The sequence below is a fragment of the Eumetopias jubatus genome, unplaced genomic scaffold, assembly GCF_037043125.1.
Source record: "Eumetopias jubatus isolate StellerSeaLion01/CBP00866 unplaced genomic scaffold, mEumJub1_p1.0 scaffold_4, whole genome shotgun sequence".
Classification (NCBI taxonomy): domain Eukaryota; kingdom Metazoa; phylum Chordata; class Mammalia; order Carnivora; family Otariidae; genus Eumetopias; species Eumetopias jubatus.
In genome coordinates this window covers 60636770-60659744 of record NW_028274810.1, presented here as the reverse complement: position 1 = coordinate 60659744, position 22975 = coordinate 60636770, and the positions used below count along the sequence as shown (strand labels likewise).

The 22975-nt window shown below is 42.7% G+C and overlaps 2 pseudogenes; both read right to left on the bottom strand.

The window, feature by feature from the left end:
- Positions 1–3644: 3644 nt before the first annotated feature.
- Positions 3645–3875, bottom strand: LOC114212026 (small nuclear ribonucleoprotein G pseudogene; annotated as a pseudogene).
- A 17310-nt stretch (positions 3876–21185) lies between these two features.
- On the bottom strand, positions 21186–22287 carry LOC114212075 (phenylalanine--tRNA ligase beta subunit pseudogene; annotated as a pseudogene).
- Between the last annotated feature and the right edge of the window lie 688 nt (positions 22288–22975).

The window sequence follows — 22975 nt, the reverse complement described above, 5'->3', positions numbered from 1 at the left end:
TTCCACAGACTCAGAACATTAGCCTGGGAAGAACCTTAGAGATTTATATTCTCCAGCTCTCTTATTGTACAGGTGTGGAAACAAGTAGGTGGTGGGATATAAAATAAAAAATATAAAATAGATAGATGGTATTTTATGAACAACATTAACAATGAATCTAGGGAAAATTGTTTTCGATCAAAATGCAGGATCGACAGGATAGAGGCTAATGAAAAACCAGTGAAGTCACCCTAACTCTGGCTGGCATCAGTGGGATATGAGGGGAGGGGACCACACGGCTGCCCTGGGCTCGACACCATCCTCCTGAGATGCTGACATGAGGAGGGCCGTCCATGCCTGATGTGAGCGAGGGGGCTGGTAGGACCGCCCTGAGGGCAGGAACCTGATTCCCCGCATAGGCCTATGTTCTTGAGAAACTCAGGCTCTCCCGGGCCCACGGCTCTGTCCCCAGCACAGACAATGACCCTAATTATGCATGTGATGAGCCACACACCACAGAAGAAAGAGGAGGCTCTCTGGGAGCATGTGGGAGACTGCCTGAATCTAGACGCAGGAGGGCCAGAAAGGCTTTCTGGGGGAGTAATGTGAAGGAGCGGGAGGATTTAGACGAGGGTAGTGGGATGAGACAAGGTGACCCAGGATGGCAATGCGGGCAGAGAGAGCCACAAGCATGATGGTGTGGAGACAGGGGAGCATCAGTGGGGAGGTAACACCCCAAGTACGCTATCGCTATGAGCTTGTATTGTGTGCCACTGTATACGTGAGGATGGGAATGTGCATTTATCAGGGCACCTATCACTTATTGGTGACATAGAAACAACTCATTCCACAATGTGGACTCAGTGGTTACAAGGGCTCCAGTTGTTCATGCTGTCCTGAGTGAAGAGAGGCCTTAACACACAGGGCACCTTGCCAGAGGTCCTCCCGCGGCTACACCTGTGTGTGTGTGTGCGTGGGCGTGCGTGCGTGTGTGTGTGCAGGTACTCCCATCTGGAGAAAGTGAACAGGGCCTGCAGGTGTCAGGCTGAGCCGCACCTGACCCAGAAAAAGAAGAGGAAACCACTTGGCAACTTTGGAAGGCTGCTAGAATAGTAACTGGTAGATACTCTGTCACAGCTCTTTAGCCTGAAAATATCTCTCACTGACCAGAGAGCCGCTTACTGGAGTGTTCGGTAACCTCTCAGAGTCTCCTCTGCAAAATGGAGGTTTTAGGAATTTTCCTTTGTACCTCACAGGATGGCCTTGGGGATCAAGAAAGACCATCTAAAAAAGTTCAACAATTATTTTGTTATCCAGAACATTCTATTCACTTAGTCCCATCAATATACTGGTAATCTAAGAACTGGCATTTTTAAATGTAGGAGTTTTAAGGATCAGAAAGCCCACTCTGGCTAAAGTCACAAAGGAAGCTGAAAAGAAACCGTGGCATTGGGAGCCTGGATCTTACATCTTATGCACCTCAGCATCTTGCTCCTTGGGCTCTCTGCATGAGGGGTGTGTGTCCTCTGAAGGAACAAGAGCCAATTAGGTGCTCACAGACCTCCCAGTTGACAATTTGTCACTGGCAGGTGCAAGGCATGCTCTGAGGGCACTCTCCATCTGAGCATCCATGCCCTCAGCACAGAGCAAACCATGGGCAATGACATGGTTCCTGCCCAGTGGGAACGCAAACTAAATGGCAGGCAGGCCGGCCATCCAAAGACTATTAGTTCCACTCACAATTTTATTTCTCAGTTTCAAGGACAAAAGCAAAGGTTGGAAAGTTTTGATTTTTACAGAATACTGTGCATCTCAAAAGAGATCTCAATCTCACCTTTCTGGGAACATCCAATGTCTGCTCTAGCAACGTGTAACCTCATGTCAGAAAACGTGAGTCTGAGAATAAACGCTGCCACTCACTAATTGACGATGACCTTGGGCTAGCTCACTGTCAATATATTAATTTATAGATTGGGGATAGTAATACCCCCTTCTCAGTGTTTTTGTGGGGAATACTTATGAAGGTGACATCAGGGAGAAATCTGGAAGTAAGGGTATGTGCCCAGTAAAATGCAACTTTGGTGCTGTACTCCCAAGAAAGTTGTTTATCTATGGGTACCTTCCTTCTAGCACAGTGCCTGCCCCCAGGGAAGGTGCTCACCAATGTTTGTTGAAATTTTTTTTCTTTTCTTTTCTTTTTTCTTTTTTTTTTTTTAGTGAGAGAGAGCAGAAGTGGAGGGGGAAGGGCAGACGGAGAGAGAGAATGAATCTGAAGCAGGTTCCATGCTCAGCACAGAGCCATGTGGCTCCATCTCACGACCCTGAGACAATGACCCCAGCCTAAATTAAGAGTTGGATGTTTAAAAGAAAATGTGATTAAAAAAAAAAAAGAGTTGGATGCTTAACTGACTGAGCCATCCAGGTGCCCCTCAAACTTTCAACAAACAATACATATATGAGTCTGAATACACAAATACAGAATTTTCTTTTGCTTCATATTTATATTTGATTTTTAGCAAAAAGTAAATTATGTGATTGGTTCCTGGGAGGGTTGTAACCTTATAATCAGAAATTACTTGGATTGTTGTGCTACTTTTCTTTTCTATGAGGTGGAGCTTGTATTTTCCTAGGGCCATTCTGAGGGAAGAAACCCAGGGAAACTCTGACGTGCACCCCACCCTCGCTCATCAAAATGACGCATTCAAGACTTTAAAAGTAGCTCTTATCCTGGGATTGTATTTAAATTTTGAAGACAATTATAAAAGTAGCAAAAGTGATAATGAATTATAACAAATATCTATGAGCCCACCACCACCAATAATGGATAATTATTAACATTTTGCCACAACTGCCTTAAATCTTTTTTTAATAAAAAGATCAAACATTTCAGATAAAATTAAAGTCCCCTCTCACTCTTGTTTGTGAGTTTCATCTCTTCCCTCTCTAGTGGCTACTACTTCATGAATTAAGTATCTTTTCCAGTCTTTTTTTTTGAACACAGTTTAGGTATGAACAACATAGTATTGTTTAATATTTGTGTGGGTTTTTAAAAAGATTTCCATGAATGAAATCATACTGAACATATACTAAATATAATCCTGCATACTTTTTCACTTAAATTATGTGCTTCAGATGTCATCATTCGCTTGTTCTTCTTAAGTCCTCCATTCCTCAAATAATGGGCATGTGGAGAGTTTATAGTTTTTTTCCATTATAAATAGAATTGCAGTGAATTTTCTGGTATATATCTCTTTGTGCACATGTCCACAATATTCTCTAGAGTGTGTCTGGAAGTGTATGTACATATGCTTGTGTGTGTGTCAGAATTACTCGGTCATAGGGAATGTATACACTCAGAGAGCCAAACTACTCTTTGTAGGCATATTATCAATGTATATTTCATCAGAAATTCACGATAAGCATAATAATTTTCCTTTATTCCTTCACCAACTTTCGATCTTGTCATACCTTTAAATGTTTGCTAGTCTGATAGATGAGAAATTATCTTTCTCATTCTTTTTTTTTCTGACTATCATAAAAGTTTATTTAACAAAAAAGCTCAATATGACAATGCACATGACCTGATTTTTATATTGTAGTAAAACAGGTACTATGGAGGGGACATGTGGAAGCAGTTGATTTCTTCTGATGAACACACCCGTTGTTTATACTAGCTCCAAGGCTTCTAACATGATGATACTATTTCCTCGTAGTACCACCATTCTAATATTGTTCTGTTGCCCACTAGCTGCCATCTCCACACATTCATCTATCACAAGATTCATAAATGGATCAAACCCCCGCAATATTCCTTGGACATGTCTGCCACCATTTAATTTCAATGACAATTTCTTGTCCATAAATTTTTTCAACTCGGGAGGGTGAGCTTTGCTCATGGTGTCTACTCGGCGAGCTCAAAGATGCCCTATCTTTCTCATTCTTATTTCAACTTGAATTCCCCAAATTGATTACTAAGGTTGCAGATATGTTTATCAAACATTTATGATTACTCTTATGTGAACTGCCTGTGCATTTCCTTTCCTTATTTTTCTATATAGTTTCTTCTTTTACTTACTGGTTTAGCATTTCCCTAGATACTTGTCCTTTGTTATAGGTGAGGGAAGTATCTTCAAGTGTGTGAGTGATCTCATAACCAGCAACCTTTGCTACACACTGGCTTTTTGTGTTTTTGTTTTTGTAATATATTCATTTGAAATTTTGAAGTGGTAAAATTTACCAATCTTATCCTTTATATATTAGAGTCTTTGTCATATTTATGAATTTCCCTATAACTCATTTTAAGAGCTTTTAGATATCCTACCATGAGTTTATGTCATCATTTTAAGGTTTGTTTTTTGACATGTAGGTTTTTCCAAGGTTCTAAACCATACATGTTCTTCCCTTCTTTCCTTTCCCTTCCCTTCCTTGTTCAAAAATGTTCTATGTCTCAACCTGCCCTGGGTAGAGTGGTCTTCCCTTCTTCACACTCCTTTTTTACCCTTTCCATAACTCTTTGTACCATCAATTCTATTCCATCCTAGGTCCTTACAGCAGAGTTCTTGTTTTAATTCATTTATTTATCCTCAGTTCCCAGTGTAGAACCTGGAGAATAGATGCTTGAGAGAGAAGTGTATTTGCACAGTCTTAGTGGCAGTGATGGGAATGGGCTGTTAAACTAGTGAGAATACCACTGTATTCTGAGGTAGGCAAGGCAACCCCAAAATATCCTTCATACTGAAAGTGACAGAGGAAAATGGAGAGTGCCCAAAGAGGAGTGAGCAGTTAGTATGAAGAGGGCTCTTGGAATGCTGGCCATGGAAGGAAAGATGAAAGACCAGGTGATGTGCTGTCTGGGGTCTTGATAAGTGCCATTTACTCAACAAAAACCCTTTGCATGCCCACTGCTAGCCAGGCTCTGCTCTAGACAATTTACAGAGATTTGACTCCAAAGACCACTGAGAGGTGGCATACCTCTAATTTAAAGGTCAGAGATGTGAAGAAGGTTGCCCAAGTCTGCTCTGAGAGGAAGTGGCAGAGACAGGATGTAAATCTGCTCTGGGTGACATCAGAGTCCTCGGTCCTGCAGTAACCTTGGTGCTGGTCTCCCTTTGCGGAGGGGCAGGAGGAGGTAGACCCCAAGCACTTGGAGGACAGACCACCCTGGTTTCCTTCCTGCCTCTCTCTTTTATCAGCCGTGAGACCCTAGGCATGTCCTTTAATTGCTTTGTGCCTCACATTTCCTCACTCTGAAAATGGGAATGCTTCGTTACCTGATTTATAGAGTTTTTGTGAATGTTAACTAAGTAAATACCTGTAAAACGTCAAGAACAGTCCTGACATTGTTATGTAAGTTCTTGCCATTATGATTATTTAACAACATAGCATGTTGTGCCATGACTAAACTTACTCCCAGTATTGCCAGAGGGTAGATCTGAACCAATGGGAAGAAGTTACTAGAATTCAGATTTAAATGTGATACAAGGAAGAGATTTTCAATAACTAGAGTGGCCAGGGCGGCTTCCCAGAATAGTGAGCCCTCACCACCTTCCAGTGCTGTTTTAAGCTGCATCAAAAGGGCCATTGCGTGGAAGGGTGGACGAGATGGTCTCCTCCAAGAATCCTTAGAGTGCTAGGAGTCTATAAGTCCATGCAATATCCACCCGAGTTCCAGGCCAGTGACATCATTTGGCATGCTAATGAATGGAAATATTTTCACGCAGGCTGGCCGATTCAAGCCATGTGTACAATGAAAAGGGCAAATCTTTTCATGTGAAATTGTGCATGAACAGAGACTCATCGCCCACATAATACGCATTTTGGGGAAATGGCTTTCAACAAAACAGGGTAAGAACACACTGTAAGCTCTTGTGATTTGATCATTTGCAGGACAAAGGCAAGCTGATATTCCAGAAGTCACTGGTCTTGTAATAAACTGAATATTCCTCTCTGGAATCAGATGTATACATGATTGAAACACTGTGGTCAGGGGATTGAACAGAGGGAGTGAATGATTATCTATGGTGTATCTACTTGGTATGAGACAGTAAGCCTGGCACTTAATACACCATCTTCTGTACTGTTTGATAGTCAATAAAATTAAGGCTCAGATCGGTTAAGAGGCATGCTCAAAGTCACACAGCTAGACGTGATGATTTCAGCTATGCTTCTTACATTATGTGCTAGGGGCCAAAAGTTGGTAACTAATGGGTCCTTACCTGCATTTAAGAATTTGAAGAATTGAATTAATTGTTAAGACTTAAAAATCAGGGTGTTGCATAAAAGTTAAATCCAGATTTCCAGGTTCTTTTGAAAAGTAGGGAGACCTGGCAACGCCAGGTCCCTAGTCAAGTATGGCAAAAATTAGGTGGAGTTGAGTAGCCCCTGCCCCTTCTGGCTTAGGCATACACTTCCAAATGTGCACAGCCTCCATTCCATATATTATTACATCCTAATTTCAGTGGCCTGTTGACCCAGAGGGCGATATGAGTCATGATCCCTACTCTACAGACTCTGCTATCGAAATTAAAGGGCAAGAGGGGTGCCTGGGTGGCACAGTCACTTAAGCATCCAACTCTTGATTTTGGCTCAGGTCATGATCTCAGGGTCATGGGATCGAGACCCACGTCAGGCTCTGTGCTGAGCGTGAAGCCTGCTTAGGATTCTCTGTCTCCCCACCAACACTCATGTGCGCTCTCGGAAGGAAGGAAGGAAGGAAGGAAGGAAGGAAGGAAGGAAGGAAGGAAGGAAGGAAGGAAGGAAGAAATGTAGCACAAGAAATCCAGGAGGGTGGGAGGAAGTAGAGGAGGGGAAGGTGGGATAGAAGGGGAAGGAGATGAGGGAAATGAAGTCCAAAACTACAACCAGAAGTACCATAACCAGAGATGTTATCCTGCCTGTGTTCTGTTCAGTTGACCAAGGGAGCCTTCCTATTTGCAGAACCTAGCAGCTCAGCACTCATTCTAGTCTGAATGCTCTTATTTCAGGGAAGATTACAAACCCAGCCTGGGGAGAAAATCAATATGCACGCTATTTCAAATAGCTCTTTGGTCAAGCCAAGGTCTTTCAGGTTAAGGAAAGTAAAGACAGAATGTCTCACCAGCACACTGATCAGGCCTTGCCTCACTGCCCTATCTGAGTCTTTCACTCTCTTCTTTGTTGCTAAATCATCCTATTCACCTGTAAAATGGATCTTTTCCTGGGATATTTAAAAGTCTTTAATTAAAACATCTTTATTATCGATCATCTCAAAGATGTCCACCCTCCTCCCTTTTTGTGTTTCTATAACATTCCTTTCTCATCCAGTCTCTCAAAAATGTCCTTCCTGCTGCTCTTTTTCTATTAAATATTTGTTCTCCCAAAGAGCAGCAAAGTATCATATTGGTGGGCATTGGATGCTTTTCTTAAAGACATTTTGAAGTCCTACTTATAATTTCTGACACTGCCTTGGTTTGCAACACTGACATGACAGAAAACCTTTTTTCATTTCTCTCCTACCTATTTTTGTGACTTGGAAGGCGTCCATGTACCTCTCTGAAATTCAGGTCTCTCCTCTGGATAAAGCCTACCTTATTTCATTGTAATAATGGTTATATGAAATAAAAAACGTGAAAAGGTTTAAGCTAACCTCCTACACATATTGCATATTTAACACATGGTAACTGAAATTAAATTTCTACCTATAATTACCCGTGTGACCCCGGGCAAGCCTGTTAACCTCTCTGGGCTTCCCTTTCTTTTCTTTTTTTTTTTTTTTTTTTAAGATTTTACTTATTTATTTATTTAGAGCTTGGTGTGAGTCGGGGGAGGGGCAGAGGGAGAGGGAGAGAGACGCAGCTAGCCACACAAACTCCCATTTACTGGTGTCAGGGTCTTTGGACTGTAGGGCTTCTCTTAACAATCTGATCATCCCACCTCAAGCTTCTCTAAAGGAGACTGCTTCCCTGAAGCAACAGCCATGGGTGGCAGCTAACATGTCCCTTCAACTTACCGCTCAGCCTCAGGTGACTGGATACAGATGAATGCCTGCTCCAATGGCAGCTAATCTAAAGGCTGACCAGACCAACTATCTGTGAGGCAGCCAGGTGGGAGGGAATGAAAGAAAGAATGGAGAGAGAACACCAGAGAGGTGACCTGGGGCAATGTGATAGTTAATTTTACCTATCCACTTGAGTGGGCCATAGGGTTGCCCAGATATTTGGTCAAACATTCTTCTGGATGTTTTGGGATGAGTTTAGCTTTTAAATTGATAAACGGAGTAAAGCAGATTGTCCTTCATAATGTAGGTGGGCCTCATCCAATCAGCTGAAGGCCTGAACGGAACTAAAAGGCTGAGAAAGAGGAATGTCCTTCCATCTGACTGCCGAGAGCTGGGACATCAGATGTTTTCCTGCCTTTGGATTCGAATTGAAACATCAACTCTCCCTATGTTTCCAGTGTGCTGACTGTACGTCTTGAAACTTAGCATCTCTAAGCATATGAGTCAATTCCTTATAATAAATCATACATATCTAAAATCCTATGTACTTATATTCCCTATCTATAGATAGAATAAATACCTGATCTATATCTAGACGCCCTGTCTGTCTATATCTGTAGCCTATCTGTGTCTATATCCTAGTCTATCTACCTCTCTGCACATCCTATTGGTTCTATTTCTCCGGAGAACCCTAACTCAGGCAGTCAGATTCCTTGTTGGGGATCTGAACTAGGAGCTATGAAGGGCATGATGTAGCTAGAAGCAGGAACTAAAAGTGAAAGGAAGCAGCCAGAAAGGTGAGGATGAACCAGGGCCATGAGGAAGAGTCACACCCTGGAGGGGTTGCAGCAAGTCCAAGTTCAAGGAGCAGCAGGAGCTGAGATGCTGTTGTGTCTGCAAGGGGAGACCAGAGGGCTCCTGAGCAGCAGGTGGAGGGGGGATGCCCCTTCCCAGTCACGCTCAGCCCGGATGACTCCCTGGCTCTAGTCCTTCCAGCACATCTGGTTCTACTTGTGACACTGCAACACCCAGTGACCTTCAACCCCAGAGGCTGACCACATCAGAGGCTTAAAGTCTGTTGGGAAAGATTAGGGTGAGGAAGGGAGAGGACAGAGTGTAAAGAGGAAAGAAAGAAAGAAGGGGAAGAAAAGCATGGGGGGAAATGATGAAGAAGAACAGGAAGGGCAGGGTAGGGGCAGTTCGATCCGATGGGGGAGTGATTCGGGCTGAGGGCCAGTTACTCTCAGGTTTCTAGTGGTCCTCAACCACGACAATCAAGATAAGAGGACTCTCCTCTCCATTTCTTGTTCTTTACTTAATAAATAAATAAATAAGACAAACCTGCCTATTTCCTCCCCGGAGAATTGAATGTGATCAGTTCTGGCCATAAAGCCCCCTGGAGAAATTCACGGTGTTCAGGAAACATTAAGAGGCTGAAAGAAAGATGGTTTCTAAATCTCAGAGGAAGAAGCTTCGCAATGAAGTCTTGGACCTAATCATTTTATCCCTTCCCTCGGCCTGGTCACACTGCCAATTCCCCCAGCAGCAGCAATCACTCACAAAGGAAGAATCTCAGAGCCCAGGCGTAGATTCTAACCCACAATCAAATAGAAGCCCGAGCTCTCCGCTCATACAATTTCTGGTAAACACTGTCAATTTCAGACTTCCAAATGGGGAGTATATTTTTATTCATTTTAAGTTATGCTCTCTTTCATTTTCTTAGAAAATGGGACAATAGGGGCAATCCGAGGGGTTTGATTTTCAGTACTTATTTATATTTTTCAATATATATATATACACATATACACCTGTCAAGACATAAAGACCTGTGCTTTGATGTTGAGACAAAGGAAGCACCATTCCTGGAGGTCCCAAATGGAATATTCAAAGGCTTGGGCTGTGGCGCCATCCTTGCTTTCAAGCTATATCACAGATTAAAGGTAGAATTGGCTCAGACTTTAGCTGGGAGGGGGCATTAGCAAATGAATGAATTATTCTCTGTTTACAAAACCAATGAGCTTTCTATTGGCTGGGCTTGTGGTCGTCTTTCATTGCAGACCATTAATAAATGAAACTCTATTTGGATTTTACAGGCATATTTGCCATCAGTGTCACACCAGTCGGCAGACTGGTGGTGTGGAAAGTGTCAGGCTTTGGAGTCAGAGAGCCAGACATTCTAATCCTTGGCCCTAGCATTTACTGAACCTGTGGCCTCTAGTAAGTTTATTTATCCCCACTGAGCTTCCCTTTTAACATCTGATAAACTGAAGCCACAAAATCTAGTGCTTACAGTTTTTATAAATAAAATCATCGGTGCAAAGTGAGTGGCACCACGCCTGACACTTGGTAGGCATTCAATAAATCTTCCTTCCTTCTAAAAAGGAAACTTCACAATTTAAACAAGGAAGAGCCAGGGATAGCCCTGCCCTAGGCAACATAATATTTCACCACTGCAACTGGATTACAAGCAAAAGGGTAATTCGGGAAGTTGCTGACCTGTGCTCCTCAGGGCCAGAAGAGCATGTTGGTTTCATAAAGAGAATGAAAGGTGATCCCTTTCAGCAGCCTGTTCTACCTGAGTCAGAAGCGAGTTTACCTGGGTCTCTGGCCATCTGCTCCTCTCCAGAAGTAGGTCTCAGGCTGCCCACACCCAACCTGACATTTTAAACAGGCATAGAGAAAGCCCTCCATCTTGCTCTGTACAAACGTGGCTAACTACCTCATCTCCAGGAATCAAAGCCTGGCCTGACTGGTGGGTGGAGATGTGCCTACTGCTCTTAACTTCAGCTGATCCCCCTGGACCCTGTCCCTGACCTGGTGACAATTGCTGGCTCCTAGCACTGGGCATGGCTGGCCCATCTGATGAAGCAGCAGGTAGAGAAATAAGTCATGGGCCTTGGAATGGGGAGTAAAAGATTTCCATCCCTGCCTGGGTCTATGATTTGAAATCTTAGTTTTCACACCTATAAAATGAGCATAGCTGGACTTACATCCCAGGAAAGCTGGATTTGCAAATAATGTAGGTATTAGGTATCTGGGACTTGGTAGACCATTTATCTATGTTCTTTTCCATTATGTTCCCCATTGCCATCCAGTTTATAAGATATTTTAATCATCAAGTTTCACACTTGTTATCCCAACTCTGTAAAGAAGATATAATTCCTTTTCCTCCATATTTTTAGTGATAGAAACTGAAGTGCGGTGAAGCTCTGGGATGTTCTCAAGTGGCATTTAGCAAGTGGCAGGGTTGGGATGTGAACCGTGGTCTTCCAATTCTAGAAGTTCGAATCTTTCACATCTAATTCGAGAAGTGAGACTAGCAAGTGCATCTATGAATTAGAGCCCTGGACAGGCATTTTATAACGTTATAGCTATTGCCACCCTTAGAGAGTCCAATGTGCCCATTTTGGAGGTGGAAAAATGGGGCTCACAGTGAGAACTAACTTGCCCTGGGTCACACCACTGTTGGAGGCAAAGCTACAGTGAGAGTTTGTCTTTGCCCCTCTTCTGACTCCCATGTTGGGCTCTTGGTTCCTGAGCTGAAATTACAGACGGGATGTGATTCAGTTGCAGCTCTGTTTTACACACTCACGATTTGCCCTAATGCCCCTCTACAGTGAGATTTAAAAAACACACTCAGAGAAGTTTAGCAACTGACCCCAAAACTCAGTCTGGAAGGCAAAGCTGGAGCTCAGCCTTGGTGCCTCTGACCTCGGCTCTTTCCCCTGCCCTGAGCTGCAGCTCACAGTGGTCAGAGCTGAACAAATGCACAATGCATGCCTTCACTTTTCATTCAAATCCCTCAGTGTAGAACGACTCTAAGAAAGTTTGCCAAAAATCAGTTCCCTGGATGACCAGCTGCAAAACAGGCAAACAAACACAAAAACAAAACCATTTCTCAAAATTACATGGAGCTTTAGAGTAAATCTTTATATATAGTAAATCTTTCTTTTTTCCCTGCCTCCCTCTCTCTTTCCTTTTTTTCTTTCTCTTTTTCTTTCTTTTTTTCTTTCTCTTTTTCTTTCTTTCTTTCTTTCTTTCTTTCTTTCTTTCTTTCTTTCTTTCTTTCTTTCTTTCTTTCTTTCTTTCTTTCTTTCTTTCTTTTTCTTTCTTTCTCTTTCTTTCTTTCCTTTTCTCCCTTCCTTCCTTCCTTCCTTCTTTTCTCTCTTTCTTTTCTTTCTTTCTTTCTTTCTTTCTTTCTTTCTTTCTTTCTTTCTTTCTCTTTCTTTCTTTCTTTCTTTCTTTCTTTCTTTCTTTCTCTCTCTCTCTCTCTCTCTCTCTCTCTCTTTCTTTCTTTCTTTTCTCTTATCTCCCCTTTTTCAAAAATGCTTGGCTATTCTGGGCCCTTTACTCTTCCACGTGAAATTTAGGTTCAGGTTGTCCATCTCCCTGGCAAACTGTTGAAGTTTTGGTTGGAATCACTTTGAATCTTTACATTAACTTGGGGAGAAATGACATCTTTACAGCACTGAGTGTTCCTATCCATGAATAGAGTATTATAGTCTCCATTTGTTCAGGTTTTCTTTTATGCTTTTTAATAGAGGGGTATATGCGTGCGTGTGTATCTCACAAGAAATTCACTCAACAAGAATTTATTGAGCATGTGGTATAGTCAAGGCCAAAACGGGCCCATCCCGTGTAAATAAGATTTTCTATTTTTCTCAACTTTAACCACTTTGGTTATTCTTGTGCCAATTTCACAAGTGGCTCATGAGTTTTCATTGTGTATTTCTAACATTTGAACTTGAAACTCACAGCATTTCTTACCACTGACAATGCACAGGAGGGGAGAGATTCCTGGGATTCATTCAGAATGACTCCTTTCTGTTAGGGGTGTGTGTGTATTGTTTCAACTTCCCTAGGAATGAAAAAGCCATGGAAGGCCCAAACTCTCCAGACCTCACTGTATGCCACAGATAGAGCTCTGATCCTTAATATTGGCGGTACTGGATTCCGTTAGTCATTTTTCTTTCTTAAACACAAGCATCTGATTAGTGATTAGATCACACAGGCCTTACTTAAAGCAATTAGGAGTAAATACTTTAGCTTTGTTCAACGAGGTAGGATCTAGGCAGCTTAACCATGTGGGGAAGAACAAAGAAGCTTCAGAAAGAATATACTGGTTGTTCCTGGATTGACTCTGCGACTGGCACCTAATCTGTAAAACAGCAGTGGGGTTTCAGAAATAAATGTTTCTTAAAGAAAATGCACAATGCTGGCCCGAAAACTGGGGCATGGCCCAATTCCTTTGATCGATGCAGTAAATATGTATTGGGGGCTAACTTATATTCCAACACTGGGCTAGGGGCCAGAATACAAACATCACAAAGATAGTCATGGTCTTTGTCCTCATGCTCATGTAGTCTAATGAGGAACAGAGACAAGTCACGCGATTACTAAAAAGCTTGATTCATTCGATAAAGAAAAGCAAAGAGAAGGCACACAAGGTATAGGAGTTTAGGGGAGGGAGATGTGGTGTAGGGAAAGACCCTGAAAGAGAAGATGGCTAACTTGAGAACATAAAGGGAGGTTAGCATATGTAGAGAGTAAATAATAAAGTGAGGGTGGGAAGTGGCAGGAGATAGGAAAGGAGAGAAGGAGACATGGGCAGATCATGGAAGGGACAGGAAACTGTGTTTGGGAATTCAGACTTTAACCAGGGCAGAGTTTGCAATCATGGGAAATGCCAGATTTGCTGTTTGGAGAGCTCATAAAGGTCACAATGGGGCGGACAGACTGAGAGTGACATGGGGAGGGGGGAAGTCCAGGCCAAACATGAGGACAAGAGCACTAGGAATAGATGGAAAAGTGGAAGCTCAGGAAAGATGAGCAACTTACCTTCTCCCATCCCTACTGAGTGGTAAAGGAGGATTTTGAAATCGGTTCAAGAGGGCCCCCAAATCCTGTCATTTTTCCACTGCACCCAATTGCCCTGCCATGTGTAAAGGACAAACTGAGCGTGGGGGGATTAAGGAGTAGAGTGAGAAATGGGCTGGAGGGAGAACACACTAGAAAGGGAAAGACCCACTTGAACCCACACGCGAAGGGGGACCTAGGGAAAGGAAGAGAAAGAAATTCATGTTTGTCTGTCCCCGTGGAAGAGGTTGTCTACCACACTTCTCAAACTTTAAAGTGCACAAGACTTCCCCAGAGATCTTGTTAAGGTGCAGATTCCAATTCAGTAGGTTTGGGTTGGGGCCTGAGATTCTGCATTTTTAATAAGCTCCCAGGTGAGGCCCATGCTGCTGGTCCAGGGACCACAGTTTGAGAAGCAATGGTGGAGGAGTGATTAGGAGCCCAGGGTTTAAGGCAGACCAGGAACTGAATCCTGGAGTGGACACTTATGAACAGTGTGACCTTGTGGAATGTATTAGTTCACAGGGCTGCTATAGCAGAATACCAAAACCTGGGGGGCCAAAAAAACAGAAAGCTATTGTCTCACAGATCTGGAGATTAAATGTCTCAAATCAAGGCATCAGCAGGGCCATGCTCTTTCTGACAGTTCCGGGGGCGGGGGGAGGGGGGTTTCTTGCCTCTGTTAGTGTCTGGTACTTACTGACAAGCTCTGGTGTCCCTTGGCTCGCAGATGCATCACCCCAGTCTCAGGGCTGCCTTCTTGCTCTGTATCTTCATTCATTCTTCATTCCCTCTGGCAGTGTCTGTCTCTGGGTCCAAATGTCCCCTTTTCATAAGAATGCTGGTCATGTTGGATTAGGGTCCACCCTAACGACCATTTAAACTTGATTATTTATATAAAGACTCGATTTCCAAATGAAGTCACATTAGGACTTCAATATACCTTTTTTTGCAGGGGTGGGGGGGACATATTTAACCCATAACAGGCAAGTTATTTTACCTCTCTGAGCCTAGGTTTTTTCATCTGTATAATAGGGATGATAATTCATACTTTATTTTTTTTAAGATTTTATTTATTTATTTGAGAGAGAGAGCATGAGCAGTGGGGAGAGGCAGAGGGAGAGGGACAAGCAGACTACTTGTTGAGCTGGGAGCCCGACACAGGGCTAGATCCCAGGACCCTGAGATCATGACTTGAGCCAAAGGCAGATGCTTAACTTTTGACTGAGCCACCCAGATGCCCCAATAATTCCTATCTTATAAAGTTAAATTAAATGAATAATAAGGGCAGAGTGCTAGCACATAGGAAGTATTACTCAGCACTAGGCATTTAAAATCCATCTCATTTAACTATCGCTACCACCTGCCCTGTGATGTCTGCTTCATCATTCCCACTGGATATCAGAAGAGACCGTGACTCAACAAGGACAAGAAACTTGCCCAAAGTCACACCATTATTAAGATTTAAAATCCAGTTTTCTCCCAAGCCCATGATATTTATTCTCACTCCAAGGAGGCTGACTGGTGGTACTGGCAGTGGAGGTGGGGTTAAAAACTATTTCCTGCAGAGGCAACAGCAGAGAAAGATGATGATTATTTTTATTTAATCGTGGAGGGACATGTGCCAAATACAGAATCTGGTTTCAAAGTGCCCAGAATCACAGATGAAGTGTTCAGAGAGCGCAGGGCTTGGAGGAAGGAGGGGGCAAAGGACAGAAGATATATGAAGTCCAGTGCATGAATCATGTTCACCAGTTTCTGTCATCCTTTTTCACGTTGCAAGGCTGCATTGGCACTTTTTTTTTTTAAATAGGCCACAGAAATTCACAATCAAAATTTCAAAGCTAAAAATACCTCCATGCCATCCTGGAAAATATTAAACAAAACAAAACAAAACAAAACAAAACACCTGAGTGCTTTCCAGCCAACAAAGAGAGAAATGTGTAGGCTGTGATGAGTAACTGAACCTACTTTTGTCTGTTTGCAATAAACATTTGCAAAACACATTATCCTTTTGACATTTCTGTGAGGATTGCTCATACTCTATTTTCTGCAAAATGCCTTCCACTCTTACTAGGTTCCCGTAATTACCTCTTTGGAAGAAGACCATCTCAGCCCTTCAGAGACATTATCAATTTTCAACAGTTGATTCCTAATTTTTGTTGATGTTACTGTTATACTGAGCTATCTCTTGAGGGCGGAGAACCAATGCCATCCTAAGCTATAGATAGATATGGATGGCCTGAGAGCTAGCCAGAAGAGTGATGGGGATGGAAAAGCAGGTGGCAGTTTGATGATATTCCTTCTGTATTTGTCAATCCTATGGTCTGTGCATGGCCCAGCTGCAGTAAAGGGAGCTCCAGTGCCTGGGTTCTGACCCTCTGTCATTTTCAAGGTGTGTGGCCCTAAGAAAATTGCTTGAACATTCTATGCTTAAATTTCCTTATCTACAAAACTGGAATAAAAATAGTACCTATTTCACAGAATTATGAGGATTGAAGAAATTAATATGTATAAAGAGTTTAATTATGTGCATCTTATAGTATCCTCAATAAATGGTAACTATGATTGTGATTATGCTTACTGGGCATGAAGAATGATAGCCTGGAAGTCAGAAGATGTTGTCACTTATGGAGTGTGCCTTGATTTCACTGGCAAAATGGACCTACACAGCACCCACATCATGCAGAGTATTGTAGGGCAAAGTAATGAGTCCGTAGGTATTTTGTTTTGTTTTTTTCTCTAATTGTGATGGGATGCCACTGAGGTGCTTTTTAGCAGGGGAATTAAGTGATCAGATTAGCATTTTACAAAGTTATTCCAACTACTCTTTGGGGAGTAGACTGGGTAAAGGTGATGCTGAGAAACCAGGCAGGCGAGGCATTTACAAGGGCACTGACCACGGCAGTGGGGAAGGAGATGGAGCAAAGTGGACTCAGCCTGTGAACTTCAGGCAGCTTCCCAGGACTCGGTCGTAGATGGGAGAATGTGAAGAACAAGTGCACAGAAGAGAAACTCACTGAAATGTATGCAGGTATGTATGAATACTCTGGAGCAATGGCAGAAAGAACAACAACAAAAAGGAATAGAAATGTCTGTATGGAAAAGAAGAGAAGAAGGAAGAAGACCAGAAACTCAGAGATTTGTGGAGAACCTACATTCTCCATGGGGTGCTGCAGCACTGTGGGCTGATGGGGCAACATGGTCAAGGTCTGGCAGAGGAGGACGCTGCCATATTTGAGGAACGCTGTGCTGGTCACTTCTGCACAGGAACCATACAGCTTTGAATGGGTGCTTAGTCATATTATGCAGGTGTGGCCTTGCCATCAAAATATACTGTATTGCCCTCCAGCACAGAAATGACTTCTTTTGTATCCCCAGGTATATTTAGCACAGTCCCATGGATATAACTGAGTTCTTGGTAAATACTCGTTGAATTTGGAAAGTTGTTGAGTAAAAGGTAAAGCATTTAATAATCAGCAACAGTTTGAGAGCCTGTGTTAGGCTTTGGGAAGATAGAAGATGAATGAGAGATGGACACTGACCTTCCCTATCCACCTTTCCTTTCCCTCTCTCTTCTCCCCCACCTCTTTCTGTCTCTGCTTGTCTGTTTCATACACACACACACACACACACACACACACACACACACACACACACACCCCACATACTGCACCAAAAAGGGGAACCAGCAACTGGGAGTCCAATATTGAATCTTTGCACAGATAGAATCTGGGCATGTGTGATGTGTCTCTCATCCTCCTTAGACCGACAGGCTAGCTAACAATGGCATGTCCTCTTCATGGTAAAGTACACAGAAGCAAGCCCAGCTCTACAATCCAGTTTGAAGCCTCTGCCGGCACCATACCTGCTTACATCTCATTGGCCAACACATGTCACAAGGCAAAATCCAAAGCCAAGGCGCAGGCATGTCATATCCACCTGCAGCTGAAACTGCAACATTACCTAAACGGTATAAGTACCAGGACAGATCTAGAACCATGGTTACCTTGGGCAAGTCCTTTCCATTCTCCAGGTGTCCTCACCTCTGTAAATAGCTTGGATCAGATCCATGCGTCCTACAGAGTGAAATCCAGCCCTCCAGTAGCACACAAAATGAATTTAGATGACACATGAAATTTAGTCAATTCTTGGATGTGGTATTAACTAATATAGAGCACAGAAAGTGATGATGATTCACTTTTGAATTTGCTTTCAATATTGCCAGCTACATCAAGGAGAAAGTCTGAGTTAGTGCCCATGACAAGCCCAAAACCTTTGCTGACTTCTCCTTTTAACAATGAGCTGGCAGACCACAGCACCAAGCAAGAATTTCCAAAGAGTGCTTTGTTTTCATTTTATTTATTTTTGACTACAGTATATTTATAGCAAGTGAGGCCAGATTTCATTTAGTTATAAAAAGCTTATTTAAAAATACATGTATTTAAATAAAAATGTGAGCCAATTTAAAGAAAATACAAAGTAAATTATTGGTGACAGGCAGAGAGCAAAAAATCATGGCCATGGGCTTGAATAACTAAAGTTTGGGAAATTCTGGATTTGACCATCTTTAAGGTTCCAAGATCCTGTGATCACTGCCAACTTCATTGTTCCAGCGGTGGTCTCTACTTCCACCCCAACGCTTTCTCAGAGGAAGACGAGCCGCCTTCTCTTCTGACGGCATCTATGACCCTTCATTCCCCCCACCTCCACATCTGAGCGGCCCAGCTGCCAATATAACTACCCAGCCAGATGTATTTGATTGACATGCTCATCCCTGCACAATGGGCCAGAGTCAGTCACCCTGCAGCAGTCCCTGCCCTTGGCATTGTGACGCATGGGCCCAGATTCCAAATGTCATGTCACATCTCCTCATGGCATCAAAGCACCCTTGAGAGCAGGAAACCCTAACAGATGGCTGAAATGCCTTCAAAAAGACTCCCCCAGACAGCCCGGGAGATGCACAGAGCCCTGTCGGTGGTGATGGGTTGCAACATATGCTCAGCAAAAAACGCCAAAGGGAAGAGAGGTTCCCGCACCCACCGAGACCACAGAGTGCTGGTTCAAATGCTGGGTATCAGCTGCCTTAGACAGAGTGCCATTTGCTTTTGCAAAATATCTGTTAAGTCCCTGATCTCAATGCTTAGTATTCTGGACTTTTAAAGGTAGTGATAGAAAACTTTTTATTTACATTGAGTATTTCATTACAAGGCAGATGAATGGGGAAAGGTCATTTTCTCTCAGTAGTGGACTGTCACTCCCTCTGGTCCAGGAATTCCTAACCTGCATTTTCCAGATCCTTCAGAAGCACACAGCCGGTCTTAAAGAGGGTTGTGAACCTTCCAAAATTACCTGCAAACATTTTTTTGTGTGTGTGCAACACATACAGGTTTCCGTGGAGAAAGGGTCTAAAGCTTTAGTTTGGAATTTCAGAATAGTCCTTGTCTCATTAGAAACCACAGGCCTAATAGTGCTCCTTAGAGAGAATGTGTGGGGCAGAACAACTTCAAAACAAAACAAACTTAAACTGGGCAGCGATGTAAGGTAACAAAGATTTTCCCCTCATAATAATTTTAAGAAAAACATTTGCTATTTACCATCACCAGAATTTCAAAAGGGTCATCTCAGTGTAGCAGGACATGAAAAACAATTTCAGGAAGGCCATAAGCTCAGATTAAAAACATAAATTTAGCTTTGTTTAAAAAAATGACTACATTGTCCATTTTCATTTCACTGGTGGCCAGCACCAATCTGGGGACCAGGATTTGGGAAGCCCTGATTTCAGAGTGGGAAATTCCTACTCAGCATGCAAACCTTTGGAAAACTATGGACTTCTTTGGGATTTCCCACAGCTGAGTTCATGGCACCACTCCCCCACCCCATCCCGTCTCTGTTTCTGGGCCACCCGAAGAGAAGTCCATTATCTTTGACTCCACTATGCTGTGACATCTGCTACTATACCCCAAGGCAAGGGGGGATGGGTTCAATGCAGCAACTCATCCCAACAGCTCTTGACTATGCCCCTCGTGTGGACCAGCCATGAACTAGGCATCCGATACACAGAAGTGCCAGGCACCATCCCTTCCTCAAAGGGCTCACCCTATGGTGGAGGGGATGATAGAAAGGGTGTAAGTGGGGACCATGCCCCACTCCACTACGCTCTCCCCCGTCATCAAAGGAGCAAAAGGAAACAGTGTCTGATGCTCTCCAGGCTGTATCACATAATCCATGTTTTGATTCAATGAGGAGAACCCTAAATAGGGCTGAATGATTGAATTCTTTTCCCCAAAGGAATTTAAAATGCCTCTTCCCTTTAGAAGTGTGTGACAGAGAATACAGAATGGAGGGCGTCAAAAGCACTCTGAATGCAGACAGGAAGTTGGCAGACACCTCAATGTAGGGAGTCAAGCTTCTTTAGCCATGTAATGGTAATTCCAGGTCTTAAAGTAGGTTTTAATTTTTAATTTTATTTTATTATGTTATGTTAATCACCATACATTACATCATTAGTTTTTGATGTAGTTTCCATGATTCATTGTTTGCATATAACACCCAGTCTCCATTCAATATGTGCCCTCTTTAATACCCATCACCAGGCTAACCCATCCCCCCACCCCCCTCCCCTCTAGAACCCTCAGTTTGTTTCTCAGAGTCCATAGTCTCTCATGGTTCGTCTCCCCCTCCGATTTCCCCACCTTCATTTTTCCCTTCCTACTATCTTTTTTTTTTTTTTTTAACATATAATGTATGTTTGCCTCTGCAAAGGCTGGGCTCCACTGACTTGCACTAAGAGCCCAAAGGAAGCAACCGGTATCAGAACACACAGTGACAAGGAATGGCATGAGACAGCGGGAGGCAGCTAGCAGAATCTGGAAGAGAGACATAGATACCCCAAAATAGAAATGGTTCTCCTGATCATAAGGCCAAAGTGAGGGGACATGGCAGCTCATTTCAAAATCCACTGTATAGTATGCAGACTTCTAGATAATTTTAGGAGGGCTTTCACTCTTTTTTTTTTCCCCTTACTGCTTTCTACTTATTTTTAATTTATTTTTAAAGATAGTTGTTTATTGAGAGAGAGAGAGAGCACATGAGCACGAATGGGGGAGGGGAAGAGGGAGAGAATCTTCAAGCAGACTCCCCACTCAGTGCGGAGCCCCACTCGAGGCTCAGTCTCATGACACATGAGGTCAGGACCTGAGCCGAAACCAGGAGTCAGACTTTCAACCAACTGAGCCACCCAGGTGTTTCTCCTACCACTTTCTACTTTATTAAACAATGAAGCACAAATGGATGTTCCCTGTGGGATAACTAAAGGGCAGCAAGGGAAGAGAAGGGGACTCTCTTGAAGAGAATCAAGAGCAGAGACCCATCTTCACCAAAAGGGCTTAATATTGATTTCCAGGGAAGAGCAGGACATGGTCAGCTCAAATTTGGCGATGGCATCAGGATGAAGGACCAACCCCAACTGACAAAGATCTCGATGCATCATCCAGGAGAAGGGCCTTCAGATGCTTTGATCACATATGCCCCCTGCTTTTCACCAGGAGGCACCTTAAGCAGCTGTATAATTCTGTCCAGAAGCCCACAGATTATCTCCAACCAAGGATTCCTACTGTAATAAACAGTACAGAAATGCCTATAGTTTGTTTCACCTAGGTCTCTGCTAGAATCTTCTACTACAGTGTCAGAGATTTCAGTTTCAGAGGAAGGGGCATCTTACTATTGTGGCTATGGTCTTTAGGAGGCCAGGAGGAAGGGTAATGAGTACTACCTGAAATTCGGTGGCCTTAGGATCACTTATATGAACTACCTTTGTTGCAGAGATGTCCAAACCAAGTTTATCAGCCATATCTTCTTGGAGGCACAGAGGAAAGGCAAGTGGTTCAGTGCGTCAGTCGCTACCATGTCATGTCTTAGAAGTCCTGTGAGCTTATTAAGAGGAAATTGATTAGCTACAGTGTATGTTTCTGGGAGAGCCACCTGAATGTTACTATATCCATAAGCAATAGCTACATGTTGTATATCACATGCATGGAAAATGTCAACTCTGGTCAGAGAGATTTCAATCTCAATCTGATTCCCATCACCTATGACTTCTGACTTTAAACACACCTTGGTCAGAAGCTTGGCAAGATTTTCTGGAGTTAATTAGATCAGATATCACCATCTCCTTTCGTTAAGCCAGTTCTGGAAGGGTATATGATTTTCCATTAGGAAAAACCACCTTACCTGCTTTAACTGTAAATTGATTCTTATTCACTGAACATGGTGACAATGACATCAAGAGCTATTTTTGCCTTAGTAATCAGTTCTTATGCATTCACGGATACACTTCTAGCATTCAGTGTTAATTTGGAATGATTTTCATTGATGATAGGAGGCCATAAAATGATGGTACCATTGCTATCATAGGTAACTGGGTACAGGGGTTTATTTTCAGTGATATGGAATTAATGTTCAAGGAGCACTTTCATTCTTGATACTGTGTTTGATTTTCATTTAACTTCTTTGTTGTTTCCCTGAAGTCCTGAGTTAAGAGAGCCTCTCTGACTATTTTTGCATAACAAACTAAATTGAGTGGATATTGACCAATAGCTACAATTGGCAGTTATCTATCAGGTAAGTAGATAGGTAAGTAATAGTAGCTACTCTCAGGTAAGTCCCAAGGACTATCACATATGTTCCCTCAATACATGTAATAGTGATATTCCCCTTTCAGTTGAAAAGCCAAAGCACAGAGAGGTTAATTACCTTGTCAAGGACAAAGAGCCAGCCAAAGATAGCTGGGACTTCACTGACACTAGCACTAAGAGTCAAAGGAAACAACAGATCTCAGCTGCCAGTCTGTTCCCAGTCTTGAGTTTTTGGAACAACAAGATTGAATGCTATTCTCCACAACGTATAGGTATCCAAACGAATAGAAGATTCATAAAGATGATTGAATGGTAGGAAAATATCCCTGTTCCTCTTGCAAAGGGGAACTGTGATTAATATGAAGAAGGGAAGGCTGAGATAAATTAGAAACTTGGAAAAAAAAACATGAATGAATTTTAGAATGAATCAGAGAATGTAAGATTTGAGGGAATTCAAAGTGAACCTGCCAAACTAAACGGAAATGCTGAGGCACACGAGGGTATAGTGACATAATTATTTTTGCACAAC